General features: G+C 46.1%; 1 protein-coding gene across 1 annotated transcript in view; it reads right to left on the bottom strand.

The window, feature by feature from the left end:
* Window positions 1-12,315, bottom strand: part of LOC124799160 (trichohyalin-like) — a 177,472-nt gene that overhangs the window by 87,979 nt on the left and 77,178 nt on the right. The window lies entirely within an intron of this gene.

The following is a 12,315-nucleotide window of genomic DNA, read 5'->3' as shown; positions in this document are numbered from 1 at the left end:
TCTGCAGCGGAGTGTGCGCTGATATGAAACTTCCTGGCAGATTAAAACTGTGTGCCCGACCGAGACTCGAACTCGGGACCTTTGCCTTTCGCGGGCAAGTGCTCTACCAACTGAGCTACCGAAGCACGACTCAGGCTCGGTACTCACAGCTTTACTTCTGCCAGTACCTCGTCTCCTACCTTCCAAACTTTACAGAAGCTCTCCTGCGAAACTTGCAGAACTAGCACTCCTGAAAGAAAGGATATTGCGGAGACATGGCTTAGCCACAGCCTGGGGGATGTTTCCAGAATGAGATTTTCACTCTGCAGCGGAGTGTGCGCTGATATGAAACTTCCTGGCAGATTAAAACTGTGTGCCCGACCGAGACTCGAACTCGGGACCTTTGCCTTTCGCGGGCAAGTGCTCTACCAACTGAGCTACCGAAGCACGACTCAGGCTCGGTACTCACAGCTTTACTTCTGCCAGTACCTCGTCTCCTACCTTCCAAACTTTACAGAAGCTCTCCTGCGAAACTTGCAGAACTAGCACTCCTGAAAGAAAGGATATTGCGGAGACATGGCTTAGCCACAGCCTGGGGGATGTTTCCAGAATGAGATTTTCACTCTGCAGCGGAGTGTGCGCTGATATGAAACTTCCTGGCAGATTAAAACTGTGTGCCCGACCGAGACTCGAACTCGGGACCTTTGCCTTTCGCGGGCAAGTGCTCTACCAACTGAGCTACCGAAGCACGACTCAGGCTCGGTACTCACAGCTTTACTTCTGCCAGTACCTCGTCTCCTACCTTCCAAACTTTACAGAAGCTCTCCTGCGAAACTTGCAGAACTAGCACTCCTGAAAGAAAGGATATTGCGGAGACATGGCTTAGCCACAGCCTGGGGGATGTTTCCAGAATGAGATTTTCACTCTGCAGCGGAGTGTGCGCTGATATGAAACTTCCTGGCAGATTAAAACTGTGTGCCCGACCGAGACTCGAACTCGGGACCTTTGCCTTTCGCGGGCAAGTGCTCTACCAACTGAGCTACCGAAGCACGACTCAGGCTCGGTACTCACAGCTTTACTTCTGCCAGTACCTCGTCTCCTACCTTCCAAACTTTACAGAAGCTCTCCTGCGAAACTTGCAGAACTAGCACTCCTGAAAGAAAGGATATTGCGGAGACATGGCTTAGCCACAGCCTGGGGGATGTTTCCAGAATGAGATTTTCACTCTGCAGCGGAGTGTGCGCTGATATGAAACTTCCTGGCAGATTAAAACTGTGTGCCCGACCGAGACTCGAACTCGGGACCTTTGCCTTTCGCGGGCAAGTGCTCTACCAACTGAGCTACCGAAGCACGACTCAGGCTCGGTACTCACAGCTTTACTTCTGCCAGTACCTCGTCTCCTACCTTCCAAACTTTACAGAAGCTCTCCTGCGAAACTTGCAGAACTAGCACTCCTGAAAGAAAGGATATTGCGGAGACATGGCTTAGCCACAGCCTGGGGGATGTTTCCAGAATGAGATTTTCACTCTGCAGCGGAGTGTGCGCTGATATGAAACTTCCTGGCAGATTAAAACTGTGTGCCCGACCGAGACTCGAACTCGGGACCTTTGCCTTTCGCGGGCAAGTGCTCTACCAACTGAGCTACCGAAGCACGACTCAGGCTCGGTACTCACAGCTTTACTTCTGCCAGTACCTCGTCTCCTACCTTCCAAACTTTACAGAAGCTCTCCTGCGAAACTTGCAGAACTAGCACTCCTGAAAGAAAGGATATTGCGGAGACATGGCTTAGCCACAGCCTGGGGGATGTTTCCAGAATGAGATTTTCACTCTGCAGCGGAGTGTGCGCTGATATGAAACTTCCTGGCAGATTAAAACTGTGTGCCCGACCGAGACTCGAACTGGGACCTTTGCCTTTCGCGGGCAAGTGCTCTACCAACTGAGCTACCGAAGCACGACTCAGGCTCGGTACTCACAGCTTTACTTCTGCCAGTACCTCGTCTCCTACCTTCCAAACTTTACAGAAGCTCTCCTGCGAAACTTGCAGAACTAGCACTCCTGAAAGAAAGGATATTGCGGAGACATGGCTTAGCCACAGCCTGGGGGATGTTTCCAGAATGAGATTTTCACTCTGCAGCGGAGTGTGCGCTGATATGAAACTTCCTGGCAGATTAAAACTGTGTGCCCGACCGAGACTCGAACTCGGGACCTTTGCCTTTCGCGGGCAAGTGCTCTACCAACTGAGCTACCGAAGCACGACTCAGGCTCGGTACTCACAGCTTTACTTCTGCCAGTACCTCGTCTCCTACCTTCCAAACTTTACAGAAGCTCTCCTGCGAAACTTGCAGAACTAGCACTCCTGAAAGAAAGGATATTGCGGAGACATGGCTCAGCCACAGCCTGGGGGATGTTTCCAGAATGAGATTTTCACTCTGCAGTGGAGTGTGCGCTGATATGAAACTTCCTGGCAGATTAAAACTGTGTGCCCGACCGAGACTCGAACTCGGGACCTTTGCCTTTCGCGGGCAAGTGCTCTACCAACTGAGCTACCGAAGCACGACTCAGGCTCGGTACTCACAGCTTTACTTCTGCCAGTACCTCGTCTCCTACCTTCCAAACTTTACAGAAGCTCTCCTGCGAAACTTGCAGAACTAGCACTCCTGAAAGAAAGGATATTGCGGAGACATGGCTTAGCCACAGCCTGGGGGATGTTTCCAGAATGAGATTTTCACTCTGCAGCGGAGTGTGCGCTGATATGAAACTTCCTGGCAGATTAAAACTGTGTGCCCGACCGAGACTCGAACTCGGGACCTTTGCCTTTCGCGGGCAAGTGCTCTACCAACTGAGCTACCGAAGCACGACTCAGGCTCGGTACTCACAGCTTTACTTCTGCCAGTACCTCGTCTCCTACCTTCCAAACTTTACAGAAGCTCTCCTGCGAAACTTGCAGAACTAGCACTCCTGAAAGAAAGGATATTGCGGAGACATGGCTTAGCCACAGCCTGGGGGATGTTTCCAGAATGAGATTTTCACTCTGCAGCGGAGTGTGCGCTGATATGAAACTTCCTGACAGATTAAAACTGTGTGCCCGACCGAGACTCGAACTCGGGACCTTTGCCTTTCGCGGGCAAGTGCTCTACCAACTGAGCTACCGAAGTACGACTCAGGCTCGGTACTCACAGCTTTACTTCTGCCAGTACCTCGTCTCCTACCTTCCAAACTTTACAGAAGCTCTCCTGCGAAACTTGCAGAACTAGCACTCCTGAAAGAAAGGATATTGCGGAGACATGGCTCAGCCACAGCCTGGGGGATGTTTCCAGAATGAGATTTTCACTCTGCAGCGGAGTGTGCGCTGATATGAAACTTCCTGGCAGATTAAAACTGTGTGCCCGACCGAGACTCGAACTCGGGACCTTTGCCTTTCGCGGGCAAGTGCTCTACCAACTGAGCTACCGAAGCACGACTCAGGCTCGGTACTCACAGCTTTACTTCTGCCAGTACCTCGTCTCCTACCTTCCAAACTTTACAGAAGCTCTCCTGCGAAACTTGCAGAACTAGCACTCCTGAAAGAAAGGATATTGCGGAGACATGGCTTAGCCACAGCCTGGGGGATGTTTCCAGAATGAGATTTTCACTCTGCAGCGGAGTGTGCGCTGATATGAAACTTCCTGGCAGATTAAAACTGTGTGCCCGACCGGGACTCGAACTCGGGACCTTTGCCTTTCGCGGGCAAGTGCTCTACCAACTGAGCTACCGAAGCACGACTCAGGCTCGGTACTCACAGCTTTACTTCTGCCAGTACCTCGTCTCCTACCTTCCAAACTTTACAGAAGCTCTCCTGCGAAACTTGCAGAACTAGCACTCCTGAAAGAAAGGATATTGCGGAGACATGGCTTAGCCACAGCCTGGGGGATGTTTCCAGAATGAGATTTTCACTCTGCAGCGGAGTGTGCGCTGATATGAAACTTCCTGGCAGATTAAAACTGTGTGCCCGACCGAGACTCGAACTCGGGACCTTTGCCTTTCGCGGGCAAGTGCTCTACCAACTGAGCTACCGAAGCACGACTCAGGCTCGGTACTCACAGCTTTACTTCTGCCTGTACCTCGTCTCCTACCTTCCAAACTTTACAGAAGCTCTCCTGCGAAACTTGCAGAACTAGCACTCCTGAAAGAAAGGATATTGCGGAGACATGGCTTAGCCACAGCCTGGGGGATGTTTCCAGAATGAGATTTTCACTCTGCAGCGGAGTGTGCGCTGATATGAAACTTCCTGGCAGATTAAAACTGTGTGCCCGACCGAGACACACTCCGCTGCAGAGTGAAAATCTCATTCTGGAAACATCCCCCAGGCTGTGGCTAAGCCATGTCTCCGCAATATCCTTTCTTTCAGGAGTGCTAGTTCTGCAAGTTTCGCAGGAGAGCTTCTGTAAAGTTTGGAAGGTAGGAGACGAGGTACTGGCAGAAGTAAAGCTGTGAGTACCGAGCCTGAGTCGTGCTTCGGTAGCTCAGTTGGTAGAGCACTTGCCCGCGAAAGGCAAAGGTCCCGAGTTCGAGTCTCGGTCGGGCACACAGTTTTAATCTGCCAGGAAGTTTCATATCAGCGCACACTCCGCTGCAGAGTGAAAATCTCATTCTGGAAACATCCCCCAGGCTGTGGCTAAGCCATGTCTCCGCAATATCCTTTCTTTCAGGAGTGCTAGTTCTGCAAGTTTCGCAGGAGAGCTTCTGTAAAGTTTGGAAGGTAGGAGACGAGGTACTGGCAGAAGTAAAGCTGTGAGTACCGAGCCTGAGTCGTGCTTCGGTAGCTCAGTTGGTAGAGCACTTGCCCGCGAAAGGCAAAGGTCCCGAGTTCGAGTCTCGGTCGGGCACACAGTTTTAATCTGCCAGGAAGTTTCATATCAGCGCACACTCCGCTGCAGAGTGAAAATCTCATTCTGGAAACATCCCCTAGGCTGTGGCTAAGCCATGTCTCCGCAATATCCTTTCTTTCAGGAGTGCTAGTTCTGCAAGTTTCGCAGGAGAGCTTCTGTAAAGTTTGGAAGGTAGGAGACGAGGTACTGGCAGAAGTAAAGCTGTGAGTACCGAGCCTGAGTCGTGCTTCGGTAGCTCAGTTGGTAGAGCACTTGCCCGCGAAAGGCAAAGGTCCCGAGTTCGAGTCTCGGTCGGGCACACCGTTTTAATCTGCCAGGAAGTTTCATATCAGCGCACACTCCGCTGCAGAGTGAAAATCTCATTCTGGAAACATCCCCCAGGCTGTGGCTAAGCGATGTCTCCGCAATATCCTTTCTTTCAGGAGTGCTAGTTCTGCAAGTTTCGCAGGAGAGCTTCTGTAAAGTTTGGAAGGTAGGAGACGAGGTACTGGCAGAAGTAAAGCTGTGAGTACCGAGCCTGAGTCGTGCTTCGGTAGCTCAGTTGGTAGAGCACTTGCCCGCGAAAGGCAAAGGTCCCGAGTTCGAGTCTCGGTCGGGCACACAGTTTTAATCTGCCAGGAAGTTTCATAAACATATCTGTTACGCGATAACATGTCCGCCCCTGGTAGCTGAGTGGTCAGCACGACGGCATGTCATACCTAACGGCTCGGGTTTGATTCCCGGCTGGGTCGGTGATTTTCTCCGCTCAGGGACTGGGTGTTGTGTTGTGCTTATCATCATCATTTCATCCCCATCGACACGCAAGTCACCGAAGTGGCGTCAGCTCGAAAGACTTGCATCAGGCGAACGGTCTACCCGACGGGAGGCACTAGCCACACGGTATTTCCTTTTACCGGTAACATATCTATTAAATTTAACACAAGGTTAAAGAGAGCGTGAAACAGAGTCAAAGTAATCCGTCCACGTTCAGTAGGCGTCTGAGATCTACTCCACGTTAGAAATAAGCAAAATATTAAAAATTTTATACAGAGCAGATAATGGAAAAACCATGGATGTCTTGGAAGAGATAGATATACCCAAACATCTGATAGAGCAGCCAGTACAAAATTTAAAAAAAGCAGGCAAGCGAGGTATCTACATCTACATCTACATCTACATCTATACTCCGCGAGCCACCTTACGGTGTGTGGCGGAGGGTACTTATTGTACCACTATCTGATCCCCCCTTCCCTGTTCCATTCACGAATTGTGCGTGGGAAGAACGACTGCTTGTAAGTCTCCGTATTTGCTCTAATTTCTCGGATCTTTTCGTTGTGATCATTACGCGAGATATATGTGGGCGGTAGTAATATGTTGCCCATCTCTTCCCGGAATGTGCTCTCTCGTAATTTCGATAATAAACCTCTCCGTATTGCGTAACGCCTTTCTTGAAGTGTCCGCCACTGGAGCTTGTTCAGCATCTCCGTAACGCTCTCGCGCTGACTAAATGTCCCCATGACGAATCGCGCTGCTTTTCGCTGGATCATGTCTATCTCTTCTATTAATCCAACCTGGTAAGGGTCCCATACTGATGAGCAATACTCAAGAATCGGACGAACAAGCGTTTTGTAAGCTACTTCTTTCGTCGATGAGTCACATTTTCTTAGAATTCTTCCTATGAATCTCAACCTGGCGCCTGCTTTTCCCACTATTTGTTTTATGTGATCATTCCACTTCAGATCGCTCCGGATAGTAACTCCTAAGTATTTTACGGTCGTTACCGCTTCCAATGATTTACCACCTATGGCATAATCGTACATGATTTTTAGACAATTTAATAGTATTTTGAGTTTATGTGAATTAATTAACGGGTGGGATTCTTTTTATCGTCATGAAATCTGTCAGTGGTCGAGGAGCAGCTTTGTGTCTCTATGTAGAAGTGGTTTTGTATTTTTACTAACGACGTCTATTATTAATTTTAATATACAAGAAGGCAAACACGACGCCATTTTTGTAAGAGTCTTCACAAAATGAGGTTTAATGTTTATACAACAGTATCCAATGTAAATGACTTCAGTATTTGGCAATAACGTACAAAATTTGAACACTTTGCAGATTTGTGTGACATGGGGTTTTTAATCGAATATAAACACTGTTTTTGCACTAGACAGGGGAGAGATGATGTCCCACTTTCAGATTTTCTTAATGACGACGATTACAGCTGCAACTTTTAGAACTGACACATAAAAAATTAAATAGAAAGATTTAATAACACTTTCCATCAACCATGTAGCAATAACTGATAATTGATTGTACAAGTAACAATTGTAAGTAATCATTAAGAAATAATGATAACTCTCGAAGACCATCGTCACATGACTATAGCTCCATCTGCCTGTAAATTAGGACTCTTTGAAAAATGACATGCCTAGGTATAGCGTTTAGACGATTCCTGTTTCCCAAAGTTCAACAATAGATAGGCTTATGTTTGAAAAAGAAAAACTACAAGTTGCACTATTAAATGAATTTTCAATGACCAGGAAGTTTGCTATTAGTAGTGATTTCGCGTACATTATCAGTCATATAATTGGCTTGGAAGCACATTGCTATGTGCAATTCCAGGTATGCAAACGTTCCATTTTTCACTAAAATCATTCAGCAGCTGATGAAATAGACTGGCTAGGGTACACCCTATTGCTATATCAATAGGTCAGATTCACCTGACTTACTGTCCCTGTGTAGACTGGTAGGGGTAATCCCCTACGCTTCACAACAGTACCCGTATCTGTGTGTTTGTAGTTTATTTGTGTCTTCTGGACTTCTCCCACGTGTGTGAGTGTGTGTTCATCGTCACCTGGCTTTGAGGATCATCGTCACTGGCGCCGCCTACATCTCGCCACTGCTGCCGCCGCCGCCGCTGCTACGCGTGCCACCATCACCGATGGCAACTGTCCACCACCCATCAACTGATAACGTCCCCCCCCCCCCCCTGGCTTCTGGTGACCATTTCGTCGTATTTCCATGTAAGGATTCCTTTTCCCACTACCACCATTGTATACACCTCTCCTTCGCAATTCCCTACAATCTTCATAGGGCGCCCTTCCAGATTCCAACAGACCCATCTCGCTCTCCCAGTCTTCGCCCTTCCGGGCCTGCCATCCTCAGCAGCACCTCCTTCGGATCCAGCATCTCCAGCAGACGGATCAGCATCATGGAAAGCAGCATCAACACCCAAATTACCACTACATGTCAGTCCACCTGTGCCACTTCCACTGACTCAGACAAATGATTCCACGTGGGTATCGTGGACTATGGTGTCCTCCTCGTCCAAATCCAGCGCCAAAAATCCTGTCATCTGTTACCACCAATTTTTATCATCACTACCTCATTCATATGCCAGTCAAGGAGACATCAAAGCACTCCAGCACTGACACTGAACCCACACCCAATTTCAAGAAGAAGAAAAAATCCAAAACAAACAGAAAGCCGAAAGTTTATGAACTGTCAGACCAAGTCATCCGAAACAACCTCTATACAGCTTTATACCTTCCTCCTCTGCCACCTGTACCCCCACTTCCTCAAGTCTAAAACCTTCGTCCTTAAAATTCGAAAATATATCTCTTCTGTTCCCATCACTCAGCTCATCCCCAAAAAAGACTCCATCCTGATCAAATACCCTGACCATACTTCCTCATTAAACTCCTCTAGAAGATAGCACAAGTCGCATTTAGACCCTATGCAAACCCCGTACCATTTCCCAAACCCATCTGTACCTCCCCGTCATCCCTCGACCGCACTATTGTGATCAAATGGATCGATCCACATGCTACAGCTCAGGAGGTGGAGTCTGAACCCAAATTCCACCCTGACCTAGAAGCTTAGAAAGTACTCCACATTTCTGATGATAGCCGAACCTTCACAGTACATATTTTTACTGAACCCTCATCTACAATCGATCATTTTCTTAAAGATGGATCCCTAATCTACAAACGAAAACACACTGTTGAAAATTCCAAATCCTGTCCTCAATCCAACTGCTGCCAAAGATTCCCCATGTACAATGACCACCTGACCACTAATTGTAAAAGCGTTCCTGTCTGCTTCTGTTGTAAATCCCACCATTATCTCAAGAAATGTCCTAAACTCATTCCCCTCCCACATGAATATCTGTAACCGGCCGCAAATGACCTGTTCTTCAACGGGAAAACCCCATCCTCAGCCTCCACACCTGAGCTAACAGACAGTTCCCATCATACCTACTCTGCACGACTTCCAACCTACAACTTCTTTAGCCCACCTCATGTGTTTCATTAACATAGTCCTTCAAAAGATCCACCCCTCCTACAGGCTATATACCCTACGACAAACTTACCTTTCTGTTTGCTCTGTCTTCCACCTCAACACACAAGCCACACATTCCCTCAACCAGGTCTGCTGTGTTTCCACCCTTTTCGACACCCCAGTTTAAAAGCTACCTAACCACCTATCCACACCAACCTTTCCTTTCCTAAATCATGGCACAATGGCAGTATAACATCCTACTGCACAACATCTGCTCCAATCAGTCAACAAGCCGTTCTTCACACACACGCTAACCCAGTACTACATCAGCACTTTTCCCATGAATGAAATCACTCTCCAGCCCCATGATATTATCCAAAACTTTGTGATACATCATCCGCCATACAGATAACCTACTCCTCACAGCTAGATGCAGAGTTGATACTGGACACCACAAGAACATCCCTGTTCATTCACAAACCATCTACAACACTCCTATTGAACACCTCATCCTCATTCTCTTCCTCAAAACAATAACACCTATATCCAACGGCATTACCACGTCCCTCATAATTTCCTCAACCACACAGACATATCATTGCCGCTGCCCTTAACATCCATAGGCGTTCTCACATTGAACTCCAGTGTTGGCGTCGGTTTACTGACTCCCTCCATGGTGACACAGTCCCTTTCCACAGAATGCCCAGTCTGGAAGCAATTCCATTCCTTAAGTTATTACTGAATCTCCTACCCACAATGGGACCATTATTGTAGCAGTCCACGTCATCAAAGGAAAAGACCACCTCCCTATCCTACTCAACATTCTCTGCACAACACATTCTGCCTTTCACAAACAAGTCCAATACTATTATTGTACCAACTGGAATGTCTACAGAGAATCCATTGCTACCCAAATATGAAGCCATCCCATATCCTTCCAACACCCCAATGACATCCATCATGCTGCCACCTTCCTCCAGATGACACTGTCAAATAGTATAACTCACCACATTCCACACTGTCCCCCACTTCCTCCATATGCTCTCTCCTCCTCCACGAATCCTGTCATCTTTGTGATTGTTCCTGCAGATAGGCGCAGGGGTGTCCTCCTATGGTCATCAGGCGCCTTTACAACTACAAGCCATGGAGGAACTAGCTCTCCCCGCATGTAACAGTGCACTGTACCACACATACGCAGGCCAGACGACAAACGTTGACACATTATAACACATACACCTTCCTCAGGAGTCCAGATCAAGGGACCCATCTAAACAAAACACCCGACAATATTTTATAGGCCTACACCTAGATCCAGCCATAAAGATGAGATGAAGTATAATACTGTGATAAAGAAACAGAAGATCAAGCAGACGCACATTAACACAGGGTAACACGTAGCACAAACGTAGCTACCGAACTACGTAAATACGTAGAGTAATATCAATGGAAATACGCAGAGACAGCTACACAGAATCTTACAAATAAAGAAAACGCTGTTAATAAAGGCATAACCCGATGAACCTACTCCGAGTTCTGCCTTCCTGAGCACCCCCTCAAGTTACTGAACGTAAAAGCTACTAAAAAATTGTCTTTGAACAGTATTTCATAGCAGTCTGTGAACAATGAGCGGATATTGTTGCCTATGGGTCACTTAAATGTGTAATTAATTTCGGTTCTAACTCTTAATACACAGTCAAATAACATATAAACGTTGTAATGTCAAATCGGAAGAAAAAAGCTCAAGGCAGTTCTACGACTTTTCCTTACGATCACTGACGATGGTGGGCAACAATCTTGTCTTTACTTTGCAAATCCTCTTTTATTCTCTTCTAAATTACTAATATTTTTACTTATCACCGTCCATTCCTTAGCTAATTTGCTGTTTCTGCTTTGATTTTTCTTCGCTTGTATAACAGAAAAAATCCTGTTATTATATGATGGTAACTGAAAAATATACGACCATTTTAAAATACTAGATAACATATATACATATATATATATATATATATATATATATATATATATATATATATATATATGTATATATATATAAATACACAAAAAATGAAGTTAAAGGAAAGACTTCAGAAAGTATAAACACAGTTGAACAAATCAAAAGAAGTAGGAAATATTAAAATTCACAATATTACCTCTAGTCGCGCTGTCGAAAGGGGAAAAGGGTCAAGGCAAAAACCGTCAAGGACATAGAAAAACATAAAAAAATGTTTTTGAATGACAGGGTCTTTCTGACAGACTTCCTACATGTATAGCCAACGCAGAAGTAAGACGCGCTACACGGGGGCAATGTATTATTTCTATAGTTACACAACAGCTGTACGAGTGTCCACCGATCACATCCACAAACCAGAATAATTATCTGGTAGATGATACCACAATATCTTTACGGGGTGACGATTGCGAAATACTGAAAAAAGATCGAAGAATCAGAAAGAGCTATGCAACAAAAGCTGCTCTAAATGCAACCCAGAAAAAATACTACTTTCTGAAAGTCATCATCTGTGTAGAAATTGTTGTGGGGGAACAATGAAATTACTATACGTGAACTCAGATATGCTGCAATCATTCAGAAAACCATTTGGCAGGAATTCGGGAGGAATTTCTTTCATATTGAATTCTGAGGCTTTGGTGAACTATTTTGCGACTATATAATACGGCTAATAAAACGTCAAGGTGGGCGGCCAATATTCATGCACGTTAAATAACCGTTCGAAATTGACACAGTGCTGAAAATGTACCTTTTACCCGGTATCACACCAGTAGATATTCAACGGAATTTTGCAGGCCATAGAGAGAAAGAGTTCTTAAAACAGAGCCCAGCAGCGGAAGCTAAGTACTTCCTCTGGAAACACTGCAATACGCTAGAGATACGAACGACTATTACACCGTATATAATAGATGTGACTAAGCGGGACATAAAATCGAGAATATTTGTTCACATTCCATGAAATACTACCTCTTTTAAACAACAAGCTATTGTGCTTGCTGCAGGCAAGTAGAAATTTTTTATAGGGATCTGCATATTGAAATAAATATACCCGAAGAACTCTGCAGAAGTCTGAGCAGACCACAATTACTGACCATTCAATAGCAATTTAATCTAGCGTCAGGCGTCAAAGAGCAGTCCAATTATGTTTAATTTTTTTATAGTGAAATGGGGTTTTACACCACTAGAGAACTTCTCTAAATG

This window comes from Schistocerca piceifrons, chromosome 5 (assembly GCF_021461385.2).
Source record: "Schistocerca piceifrons isolate TAMUIC-IGC-003096 chromosome 5, iqSchPice1.1, whole genome shotgun sequence".
Lineage (NCBI taxonomy): Eukaryota > Metazoa > Arthropoda > Insecta > Orthoptera > Acrididae > Schistocerca > Schistocerca piceifrons.
The sequence above is the reverse complement of the archived record's forward strand: the minus strand, read 5'-3'. Positions and strand labels throughout refer to the sequence as shown.